At 42.6% G+C, this 12,491-nt stretch overlaps 1 protein-coding gene across 10 annotated transcripts in view; it reads left to right on the top strand.

The window, feature by feature from the left end:
• ING2 (inhibitor of growth family member 2) overlaps positions 1–12,491 on the top strand; it is a 98,391-nt gene that overhangs the window by 11,992 nt on the left and 73,908 nt on the right. For 7 of the 10 annotated variants that reach the window (XM_042982930.1, XM_042982929.1, XM_042982928.1 and 4 more), the window contains one exon: positions 7,793–7,850. The exons of the other annotated variants lie outside the window; for them this stretch is intronic. The gene's annotated coding sequence lies outside the window, so the exon portion shown is untranslated. The remainder of the gene's footprint in view (positions 1–7,792; positions 7,851–12,491) is intronic. 10 annotated transcript variants of the gene reach the window in all.

A 12,491-nucleotide genomic window follows, 5' to 3' on the forward strand; every position in this document is an offset into this window, starting at 1 on the left:
TGAGCGTCCAACTTCGGCTCAGGTCATGATCTGATGGTTCATGAGTTCAAGCCCCACTTCGGGCTCTGTGCTGACAGCTAGGAACCTGGAGCCTGCTTTGGATTCTGGGTCTCCCTCTCTCTCTGCCCCCTCCCCTGCTTGCACTCTGTTTCTCTCTCCCTTAAAAAAAAAAAAAAAAAAAAAAAAAAAAAGAATATTGAGCACTACGTCACCATCCTGCTCCCGGAAACACTTTAAGCAACAGCAAAGGTTAACTGCCGCACTTTGTCGGCAATGCTAAGGTGTCTTCGAGGCACCCGTCTACTACGTGCAGATGGACTGACTGTGCGTTGTAGTAAAGGTTTCTGTAAAACCCGTAAGGTATTGGCCAGCACCACCACCATTGCTATGAGGGTAACTGACATTATCCTGACTCCACTAAGTTTCCGGACTTGTTGGTGTTTTTAAGCTCAGGATAAAAAAAATCTGCAGCTCCTCGAATACCAGGCTGGGAGCAGAGAGAGCGGTCCTAGGCAGCCTCGTCTATAGTTTTGGGCCTGGTAGTCCAGCCTTAAAAAAAAAAAAGAAAAAAAAATCTTTGGAATTTTCCAGATAACTTCCTCAGTCACCCACTTGCTCGGCTTGGCGATCTTCGTTGTAAAAAAAAAAAAAAAAATTCCAATTTCCTTATGAATTAGATAACAGCAAAATGTCCTAACACTGCAGGACTCAGATTTCTGGTATTGCAGTGTGTTTTGGTGTGGTGGGTAGCTGTGCCCCCACATGCAAAGTCATCTTTCACCTTTTAATTGTATTAGATAAAAATTGTCCTGCCCCCTTAAATACATCCTTCCATCCTTTTTGGCAAGATTTGATGCCTTCGTCCTTTGACTCAGCACCGCGTGCATATCCGGGGATTTCCTTTCATCTTGGCCCAGTCTGGAGGGCTGTTACCTCTCTACTTGCCTCCGATGAGTTTTTAAAATAAACGTGGCTGCTTTTAACGCGATTGGTTCCTTCTTGCTTCTAAAACTGCCTGCCCAGCGCCGGAAAAGCATTTGGGGAAATTTGTGTCTAGCTGAAAAATAAATACATTCTAAGAGAGAATCTCGTGCTTGAGCTTTGATGTGTGGTTTTGGTTTTTTTAGGTAGGTGGATTTCCCCCCCCCTGTTTTTGACTGTGTTCAGATAACAGTGTTTTGCTATATTCTTGCTTTGAGCAGCAAAATCGGATAACTGTGACCGGAGTCCTTAATTTATTTGTATAGTGCCTTAATCTTCGAAACTTCCCACATAGAAACAAAGGTGTTAGACCAACCGGCTAGTTTTCGCTCCAAAGATTCAGGTTTTAGACTAGTAATATGGAATCATGTCCTCAGTGGGAGGTAAGGATTTGGGTGCCAAGAATCTGCTGTTATACTTACCAAGGTTGTAAAATGGTAACATGTAGCAATTCCAAGCCTTCAAGACAGACTTTGATTGCATTTTTTGTGCCCCCCTGAGGCATGGTAAATCCCTCAAATGTCAGAAAGTGTCCCCTAACATCTTTAGAGTACATTTGGTTTTTTGGTCATAAACTTACATTTCTCACCAACTTGAAAACAATTCTCGGATTAAGAAAAGCCATTTATAAACTGTAGCAAATTAGTGCCTGAAAAGTTCCTCAGTTTTGACTGCAAAACATTTCCAGTAGCTTTGGCCTTGAATTTATGATGCTTGGGTATCGCACTGAAAATTTTCTCCGCCCGCATCAGTTTAATGTTACTTTGGAATAATTCTGTCTAAATGTAAGGTGTAATTTAGTAAAAGTGACCATCTCGCACTTTTCTAACTGTATAGTGGAAAATAAACCTTCCATGGCTAGTTAGAAGGATGTAAATTATTTTTTCTGTTTAAGACTTTACCAAAATCCACCTGAAATTATATTTCTCTTTCCAGTGCAGATCAAATGCTTAATTATCTGGCATTGAGAGATTAAAAACCTTTTCATATGACTTTCATGTCCTTTGAAACATCTGAAAACAAGACTTTGACCCTTTCAAGCTAACAAGAGTGAGTTCAGGATGTTGGTAAAGCGTTGTAAAGAAGTACTTTATGTGTGAGTTTGTAGTGTCTGCTTAAATAACCAATGATTAACTCAGTGAGTTGATAAATAGTAGCTAAGGATATTATTTTGCATGCAGGGTTAAGGTAGATGATTTGCTGGGAGTTTTTTTTGTTTGTTTCTTGCTGCTTTTTGTTTGTTTGTTTTTACCAGATAACCCGAATCTTTGTTTCACTCATTATGATCCCACTGAAAGCCACGCTTCTGGGGGGACAGAGATGCAAATACTATGCTATGAAAGAAAATTCAGTAGTTTTGGTAGCATTCCCACCACTGTTTAAAGGGACAAGGGCTTGCACCTTCTTTCTGGTTGCTAGGCAGTTCTACTCAAGCTGGCGGAGGAAGTGTGTCAAACCTTCCCAAGTGAATCTGATACAACAAATAACAATATGGTTCAAGGAAGAATTGTCTGTCAAATATCATTGGGTTATGTAGCCTATCAGCTCAACTTTGAAAGTACTGTGCTCAGTTTCCCGATTGGTAAAATTGGCCTTGATTTCTTAGGTAAAAGGGGCTGTAACCTTCCTATTTGATCAGAGAAATTCTAGAAGAGGCCACTTTTAATCTTGCACTCATTTCTGGGAAAAGCATGGACTACAGAGAGCGAGCAATAATGAAGATGTGAATTCAAGCCCTGTTTTATTATTACCATATGAGTCAACGATATGAGAACTGACTGTTGGGGAACAATTTTCTGTTCCCAGTGGGCTCTGACATTGATTAGGATTTAGTGTCGTGACATTCCTTTGGCTCTAGAACCTATAAAGATCAGGCCAACTGTTGTCCTTGGAGATCTTGTTGTTTCAAAGTCATATAATTTGCTTCTGTAAAATGCAATTACTGAAAAGGCGGAATTGCTTAATCATTGTCATGGTCAAAAATTTCTGCGAAAGGGTAGAGAAATACCTTCTGTAGACAGAACTGAAACCTGAATTGTGTATGAGGCACAGGGCCTTTGGAGAAAAGGGGTAGCCAGTTGCCCAAGACTTACAACGCCAGACAGTGATTGGCAGAGTTCCAAATTTATCATTTCTAGCACAGTTCAGTTGAGAGAGCAGGAAATCTTTTTGTTCGTTTCACCTTGTTATTAGTTGGGGTCTTTAGGAATATCAAGAGCCATGAAGAATCAGATAAGTAAATTATTCCTGGAACCAGGAGATTAAGCTAAAGCAGTATTTGATATGCCGGCCTCTATATCCTGAGAAGCAACAGACTCTCTGTTAGTCTCTAGAAATGTGTTTGGTAACGCTCTTTTGAGAATAGCTTGTTTATTCAGAAGAGAATGATGTGTCAAGTCCAAGTGAGGGTGATAGGCAAAGGGAAAACTTCCTTTCTGCCTTTTCACAATCATGCTCATTTTACAAAGGAGGGAAGGAAGGAAAGAAGGAAGGAAGGAGGGAGGGGAGGGAGGAGGGAGGGAAACCTCCTTTTCTTAAAGCACCATAAAACTCACTCTTTGTCGTGTTTAATACAGTTTTACTTATTTTTAATGAATTATCAATTTTATAATGTTTTAATCAATTGTGAACTAGTAATTGTAATACTAACAATTGAGAAGAAAGAGGCAGATATTTGTTGCAAAGAAGTATGATACGGTAACCAAACAATTCTTTTTTTTTAACTTTATTTTTTAAAATTTACATCCAAATTAGTTAACATATAGTGGAGCAATGATTTCAGGAGTAGATTCCTTAATGCTCCTTACCCATTTAGCCCCTCCCCCCCCACAAGCCCTCCAGCAACCCTCAGTTTGTTCTCCATATTTATGAGTCTCTTCTGTTTTGTCCCCCTCCCTGTTTTTATGTTATTTTTGTTTCCCTTCCCTTATGTTCATCTGTTTTGTCTCTTAAAGCCCTCATAGGAGTGAAGTCATGATTTTTGTCTTTCTCTGACTAATTTCACTTAGCGTAATACCCTCCAGTTCCATCCACATAGTTGCAAATGGCAAGATTTCATTCTTTTTGATTACTGAGTAATACTCCATTGTGTATATATGCCACATCTTCTTTATCCATTCATCCATCGACGGACATTTGGGCTCTTTCATACTTTGGCTCTTGTCGATAGTGCTGCTATAAACATGGGGGTGCATGTGTCCCTTCGAAACAGCACACCTGTATCCCTTGGATAAATGCCTAGCAGTGCAATTGCTGGGTCGTAGGGTAGTTCTATTTTTCGTTTTTTGAGGAACCTCCATACTGTTTTCCGGAGTGGCTGCACCAGCTTGCATTCCCACCAGCAATGCAAAAGAGGTCCTCTTTCTCCGCATCCTGGCCAACATCTGTGGCTGCCTGGGTTGTTAATGTTAGCCATCCTAACAGGTGTAAGGTGGTATCTCATTGTGATAATCAAACAATTGTTAAGAATAAGAATGCATCTGGGCGCCTGGGTTGGTTGGTTAAGCATCTGACTCTTGATTTTGGCTCAGGTCATGGTCTCATGGTTCGTGGGATCAAACCCTGAGTTGCGTTCTGTGCTGACAGCGTGGAGAAGCCTGCTTGGGATTCTCTCTACCTATTTGCCCCTCTCCTGCTCACACACTGTCTCTCAAAATAAATAAATAAGCTTAAAAAGAAAAGAGTAAAAATGCATCATTAGGATACTATTTTGTGGGGAAAGTGGAATGGACATATAATTTCGAGAGAAAAAGAACGTTCAACTCTGTGCAGTAAAAATGTGCGGTATGTATATTCCATTGAATGTATCTGAGCGACGTAATGATTTTATTTTAAAGTGCCAGTATAGATTACACGCTGGAATTTTTATTTGTTGCATTCACACAAGCTTAGAGGTCAAGTTATATGTTTGAGAGGATATATCGTTTTTCAAAAAAAAAAAAAAGTTTAGTAGATTTGAGAGCACAGCCAGAAATCATTGACAGAGATAATCTGTTCCATATTGGCCTTGACCCTCTCACCTCAAATGATTTATCCCGCCTTCGCCTTAGACTTTGCGATTACCAGAATCTTCGTGTGACTACTACCAAAGAAGCCATCGTCGATTTTCAGCATCTCATCCTCTAACCGCCACCTTCTGTCATTCTCACTCCCTTCTCTACTCCGACTGGAGCCATCCTTCAGCACCCGCACCTCCAAAGTATCCCCACCAAACCTTCCTACTTGCTCACCTCCTCAGGGGGGCGTCTGCCTCCTTACCTGACACTCTGTGGCCCATCACTAATCAGGTGTCTGCACGCACAAAGCTCAAGCGGGCCCCGGGGCGGCCTGACCCACCTCCTACGCCTTCTGAGTGCACTTCTCCCTCTCCGAGCTCCCTGTTCTGCGAACATGCAGTACCTTCCTCCTTCTAATCTAATCACAAGCTGATTAATTCACTTCTTACTTCACTAGAAACAGGAAGGTTAATCAGAGACCTCCACCTGCTGTTTCTACCCGAGGTCTTGGCCCACCCGCCTGGCGTCTCCTTCTTCTGGGTGAGCGTCTGTCCCAAAGATCTCCACCTGCACAGGCACTCTGTCCCGACATTTACTCCCTCCATCCTAATGATCCCCGTTTTCTCCTTCCACTGCACTTTCTATTGGCATGTGATGTTGTTGTATTTCCAATCTGGCGGCTTTCAACTCCTTTGATACTCTGGTGGTTCCCAAATGCACATCAGCAACCCGACCCTCATCTCGGCTTATGTACCCAACACCCCTTGCAACACATGCCTTTGTCTAAAGCGTGCCTCAAACTAAACACGTAAGCCCCGGAGTTTTTCACTACCCCCCCCCCCCCCCAGCTGCCAACCTACTCTTTCCTCGTCTTTCTCTACGCAGTAAAGGGCAGTTACATCTTTCAGTTGCAAAGATTGCGAAAAATCTTGGAGTCATCTTTGATTCCCTGTGTTCTCTTACACGCCCAAACAAATCTGTCTGCAAATTCTGCCAGTGTGATATTCAAAATATATCCAGTGGCTTGCTCTCCGCTGATCTTTTACTTCATCTAGACCACCATCAATCACTTCTGCCAGAACCATTGTAATCGCTTCCCAACCAATCTTCCTGTTTCGGCCTTTGTCCCTATGCGTGTTTTCTACAAAGCAGCTCAAGAGATTCAGCAAATCAGTCTCTCCTCTGATAAACGTCCTTCAGTGGCTTCCTATCTTAAAGTAAACTCCAAAATCTTTACAGTGGCCTAAAAGGTCACATTTAATCTGGCTCTGACTGCTGACCTTTCTTAGCCCTCTCCTTTTCCTCACTCTATTCCAGCCACATCAGATCGGCCACCTTGCTGTGCCCTGAATATATATCTATCACCCCAGCCACAGGGCCTTTGCGCCTACTGTCTCCTCTGCCTACAAGGGTTTGCTCTCAGATTCCCATTTCACTTGCTCCCTCTATCACTCTGCAAATACCTATTTTATGCTGTAGAATGCCCTGTGTTTCTCTCCCGAAACTCTTCATGAAACTCCAGCTAGATTAGAAAAAAGACCAAACTTTATGAAATTCTAACTAAAGAATGATTATCTGACCTTAACCTTCTTACCAGCATTTTAATATTGTTAGTCCTGCTAGTGTGATATTAATTCAAACAAGTTTTGAATTTGTGGAAATTTGAGATAGTATATGAAGAAAATTCAAATATTAAAAAAAGAACCCTAATAAAAAGAGAAAATGTTCCACTGACGTCTCTTCCCGCTAAAATATAAGCTCCTTGGGAGCAGGAACTGCTGTTTTGTTCACAGCTGTATTTTCAATGCCTAGAACAGTGTGAGCACAGCATAGTCCTTAATAAATATTTTTTTGAATGAATGTCATGAAGCTTTTGTTAATCTAGCCCAGCATCTTTGGTCTTTAAACATATCATCCCTTCTCAGTAGGCCTGTTTTCTTTTATTTTTATTTTTTTGTTTTTTTTATGTTTATTTTTGAGAGGGAGAGAGAGAGAGACAGCACGAGTGGGGGAGGGGCAGAGAGAGAGGGAGACACAGAATCCGAAGCAGGCTCCAGGCTCTGTCAGCACAGAGCCGGATGCGGGGCTCGAACCCCTGAACCCTGAGATCATGCCCTCAGCTGAGGTCGGTCTCCCAACTGACTGAGCCCCCCACAGGCGCCTCTGGCCCTGTTTTCTTGGAATGAAGCTGCTGGGTGGACCCAGGGTTTGTTCATATGACTGAGTAATCAGTGATTCTGGCAGGGACCTACTTGTCAGGGCATTAAGGGAACATCAAGCTATTGTGTTTTTTCTCTAAAATTAAACACTGATGCATTTAGTTCATGTTTTGGGGGGAAAACGTGTTTGAGAGAAAAGCGCAAGAATGCTTTTGTTTCCATAGCAAGAAGTAAAATATGATGTTGAGTAGAGGAAATGCGAAATTAATTTTAATAATGTTTTAGTGCTTCAAGGAATAGGACGTAGCACAAACCTGTGATAAAGGCATTAAAAGGACAGTGACCATCACAAAATGCCCATTGCCTGTTGGGCAGTTCGGTCTGAATAAAGGAAGACAAGGCTCACTGAGTTTTCACTTGAACTTGCTATCACCTCGGAAACACATTTGTCAGTTTCTGTAACGGTCAAGCCATACAGATCAGCTTGCTGCTTATCCACTGGGAAAGATGAGGGGTCAGCTTACTACCCTTGATTTCCTGTGTCAAAACATAGAAAAGCGTGTTCTGCTATCCAGACAGGAGAACCGTATTACTTTAATCGGGAAGGACCTTTCCCGGTTGCTGTCCCTGGCGGTATACAAATGCTTTCTTTTTCAGGGTGATGTTCTCCACCTAAACAAGCTGAAGATAAGACAGCAAAGGTGCAAAGTCACAGGTAGGTTAGAAAAAAAATGTCCAAGATGTTATATCCCTGGAAGATACGGATTGGCCACAGCCTTGTATGATTTGGGGAAAGAGAGGTATAGAAACAGCAAATATCTGGCAAGAGCGTTGCAGTTAGGGACCCATGCCAGACATCACTAATTTTTTTCTGGCATTCTTTACTGCTGAGTTTCGGTGACCTCAAAAGGTCTTCTCGATGCTGACATCCGTTGATTGATGTTAGCACCAAAGATCAAGCCTATCTGCTATTGCAGTTTGAATGGAACTTTAGAAATTCTTTCTGACAGGTGTTCTGTTTTCTGATTATAATTCTATGCGGAAGATCAAAATGAGTTCTTATTACTGGTCAACTCATCGTTGACTGGGTTAAACAGTCATAAAGACTGTTCTCATAAAGAGACATTCTCATAAAGAGAATTTAGCTTTCTGTTTGCTCGATCTCCAAACTACGTTGTTTATTCTTTTCTTTCCCCTCTTTCTTAGTTTGTAGTAAAGTACTTTGAAATTTATGGGCTACCTTGAGTTGGGAAAGCAGAGACCAGTGCTTCTAGATTAGATCCTGTGTTAAGCGTATAACACAGGCTCATCATCAACAAATTGTGAAGGGAGGGACGTGCATGGTTTCCCTTAAGTCATTACTCTGCCCTTGGAGTTGGGACTCCGAAGACTGGCTGGTGTTGGTGGCGGTGGTGGTGAGGCATTCTAAATAAGTCGGCATCTCTCTCCTACTTCCTTTTCAAAGACTCCACATTCTTGTCGACTTTTGTTGTGCTCAACAGTATTGGCATTCCTCGAAACTGTCTGATTTCGCATTCACTGAAACTCTACTCTGGTTGCTTTTATTTCCAGGGCTCTTTTCTTCTTTGTGTCACTTCTTCTTTGTCTCCTTAACCAGGAATGTCACCCCACGCTTGGCCATGGCCTTCCATTTCTCTCCACACTCTTCTGAGATCTCGATCCTTGATGACTTCACCCATCACCTCCTGGATCTATATCACCATCCCTTAGCCTGACAACCAAGCCTTCTCAGTCTGCTTGCCCTAGCTAGCTCCTCTTGGATGGTGAAGTATCAGCTCACAGCAAGGCATCTTCCCCTTGACTGGCCCAGTTCCCCCCCAATTTCTGTGTCAGCTAAACTGCCTCTGTATCATTTCCATCCACTTCCCATCCACTATAGACGCCAACACCACGGGAGATGAAAAAGAAAAAAGCATCTTCTTGAAGTTCTAGAAAGCCAACGGATCCTATGCTAAAAGAAGGGGAGAAGCAGGGCGCGCCTGGATGGCTCAGTCAGTTAAGCGTCCGACTCTTGGTTTCAGCCCAGGTCATGAGCTCACAGTTTAGGAGTTCGAGCTCTGAATCGGGCTCTGTGCTGACAGTGTGGAGCCTGCTTGGGATGCTCGCTCTCTCTCTCTCTCTCTCTCTCCCTCTTTCTCTGCCCCTCCCCCCTCAAAACAAATAAATAAACTTAAAAAAAAGAAGGGGAGAAGCTATGAACCATGGAAAAGACAGCCTTTTCAGCGGGCTCTCAAACAGAAATGCATGCCTCCATGCTGGTCATCCTGTCCCAAACAAATCTATATTATATTACATATTATGTGACACTACACATATATTAATATAGTATACATTATATATTATTTTCCTTCTTTTTAAAGTGTTGATCCTACTTTTCCACTTGAATATTCTTGTTACGTGATCTAATGTTTCAATAAGTTTGAGATTCATTTGAATTAATACCATGTGATTAGCAGGCTTAATATTCTAACCTAGATAGATATGGAAAGAAGAGTTTGTTGGTTTGTTTGTTCGTTGTTTTTTTTTTCCTTAATTTTTAAAAATACAATTTATTGTCAAGTTAGCTAACATACAGTGTATCCAGCGTGCTCTTGGTTTTGGGGTTAGATTCCCATGATTCATTGCTTCCATACAACACCCATTGCTTATCCCAACAAGTGCCCTCCTCAATGCCCATCACTCATTTTCCCTGCTCCCCGTCCCCCATCAGCCCTCAGTTTGTTCTCTGTATTTAAAAGTCTTTTGTAGCTTGCCTCCCTCTCTGTTTGTAACTATATATATATATATTTTTTTTTTTTTTTTTTTTTCCCTTCCCTTCCCCCATGGTCTTCTGTTCAGTTTCTCAACTTCCACATGTGAGTGAAAACATATGATATCTTTCTCTGACTGACTTATTTCACTTAGCATAATACCCTCCAGTTCCATGCGCATTGTTGCCAATGGCTGGATTTCATTCTTTTTCATTGCCGAGTAGTATTCCATTGGATATATAAACCACATCTCCCTTATCCATTCATCAGCTGATGGACACTGGGGCTGGAAAGAAGGGTTTTGATTGGGCCAGAGAAACTTAGGGCAATCTGAGCACACTCTACAGATCTTTTGGGATAGCTATGTAATAGCGGCAAAGCATTAGGACAGCTCAGAGGGAAAGATATTGGAAAGTGAGAAATGGCCGAAAAATAGGTAAGAGTTTGGGAAAAGGAACGGGGCACATGTGTTTCAGCTCTGTCTGGATTCTTCCGTCAGTCCCGTCTGCCAGCAGGGAGGATGCATTCCTGTCTCCTCTCTGCCACGCTATCCATAGGGGTCTGCCCTTGTGGGACAGCGGGGACCGGGTAGGTAATGGGTCTAACCCACTTAGCAAGATCACTTAGCGGCAGTTACAGAGTCATTAATAAGCTCTCCACCAGTTTATTAATAATAAGGCTGGCATGTGGTCTGCCTTGGCCCATTTCCTGTTCTTTCCGCATTTGTTCAAGCACGCGTGCGTGGGAGAAACCAAGGAAAGGTGTTATTTATTCGCCTCCTGAAACTTCCACACTTAGTTACAATTAGTCCTCAATAAATAGTTGTTGAGTGATTAAGGAACTTTCCCATTGTGTAAATTCTCCCCATCTCACCTCGTTTGGCTTGGTCCAGCATAGGACCAATTTGAAATGCAATCTCGCTAGCCGCATGAGAAGCTGTGGCCTGGGTTAGTGTCTCTGGGAGAGAGAAAAAGCGCATAGGTTTGTTGGGCAGATTTCTGGCACATATCTTGTCCCAGGGCCGGGTGAAGTAACATTAGGAGAGCTCTTTCCCTGAGGATCAGGCCGCTCTGTCCTCAGCCGGTTCGTGTAATTGAACTCATCTAGCTGGAAATGACCCCGGGAGGACTCTCATCCTTTCAGGAACCACCTTTCTGAATGCAATTTCATTTTGGACAAGATATTCCTCATCTTCTCATCTCTTCCAAGGGGAAACTAACAAATGCCAAGGGACTTTTTATGAAGCAGTTATTGAAATGTTTCCATTTTCTCTTTCAGTTCATTTTCCAGCTGTCTTTGTCTTCAATTTTCCTATCACTTGGAGTCCCAAAAGCTGAAATGATACAGCGGGTAAAGGAGAGTGATTTAAAGAGGCCCATCTACTCCCAGTGGCCGGTCCACACAGCCCAGAGTTTCTAGAACCAGGCCAGTAGCAAGCCACAGCTGTTGATATAGTAGCTAGCTTCACATCTCTCTGCCCACCCAGGAGCAGGAAGGCACTCCGCACCTTTATCTCAAAAATGCTATCAATACTTGTCAAGCCCACACTCGGGAAGATCCTCAAAATAGAGGACTGACTTCATGTGAGTCTACACCTAGTGACAGAGGATGCTAATTCCATCCGGGTCCTCAGCTTGTATTTCCCATCTCGCTCCTACTTTTGCTTTCGTCCTAAATTTGGAATAGTCCACTCGGTGCCTCCTTCCAGTAACAGATCATAGATCTGCTTCTTGGATTCTCAGTTCCCAAAGGACTTAAAGTTTTCAAGAAAGAATCTGGGGGCCCCCACATGGTCTTTGCAGAAATAGTGTCAGGGATACTCACTGATCGGAGGTCATTAAATATGTCAATATGAAAGTGTTTGGGGGCCACTTGGGTGGCTCAGTTGGTTAAGCATCTGATTCTTATTTTCAGCTCAGGTCATGATCTCACAGTTCATGAGATCGAGCCCCACGGTGGACAGCAGAGAGCCTTCTTGGGATTCTCTCTCTCTCTCTCTCTCTCTCTCTCTCTCTCTCTTTCTGCCCCTCCCCCAACTCTCTCTAAATAAATAAACATTTAAAAAAAGAGAAAAGAGAGGGTTTAGAATGTTTACCCACCTGATAAAGAGGATCACCACAAGAACAGGAAATTTAGGGGCACTGGGGTGGCTCAGTTGGTTAAGTGTCCAACTTCGGCTCAGGTCATGATCTCATGGTTCGTGAGTTCGAGTCCCACATTGGGCTCAGTGCTGACAGCTCAGAGCCTGGAGCCTGCTTCCAATTCTGGGTCTCCTTCTGTCTCTGCCCTACCCCACTCGCACACTGTCTCTCTCTCTCTCTCTCAAAAATAAATAAACATTAAAAAAAAAAAAAAGAACAGGATATTTACATGGCACCCAAGTATCACCACACACCTTGTTAACTGACTTCAAAGGGAAACATACCAAGTCGGTGGGAAGGTCTGGCTGTCAGCACCTTTTACCAAATCAACATTACTAATAGTGAGACAGTTCACTGTTGTGTGCCCTGTGGCATGGTGTAGTGTGAAATACCCAACATCGACTCTGAATATATTTATCAAAATGTTAAATCTAAATGAAATCC

Source organism: Panthera tigris, chromosome B1 (genome assembly GCF_018350195.1).
Source record: "Panthera tigris isolate Pti1 chromosome B1, P.tigris_Pti1_mat1.1, whole genome shotgun sequence".
Lineage (NCBI taxonomy): Eukaryota > Metazoa > Chordata > Mammalia > Carnivora > Felidae > Panthera > Panthera tigris.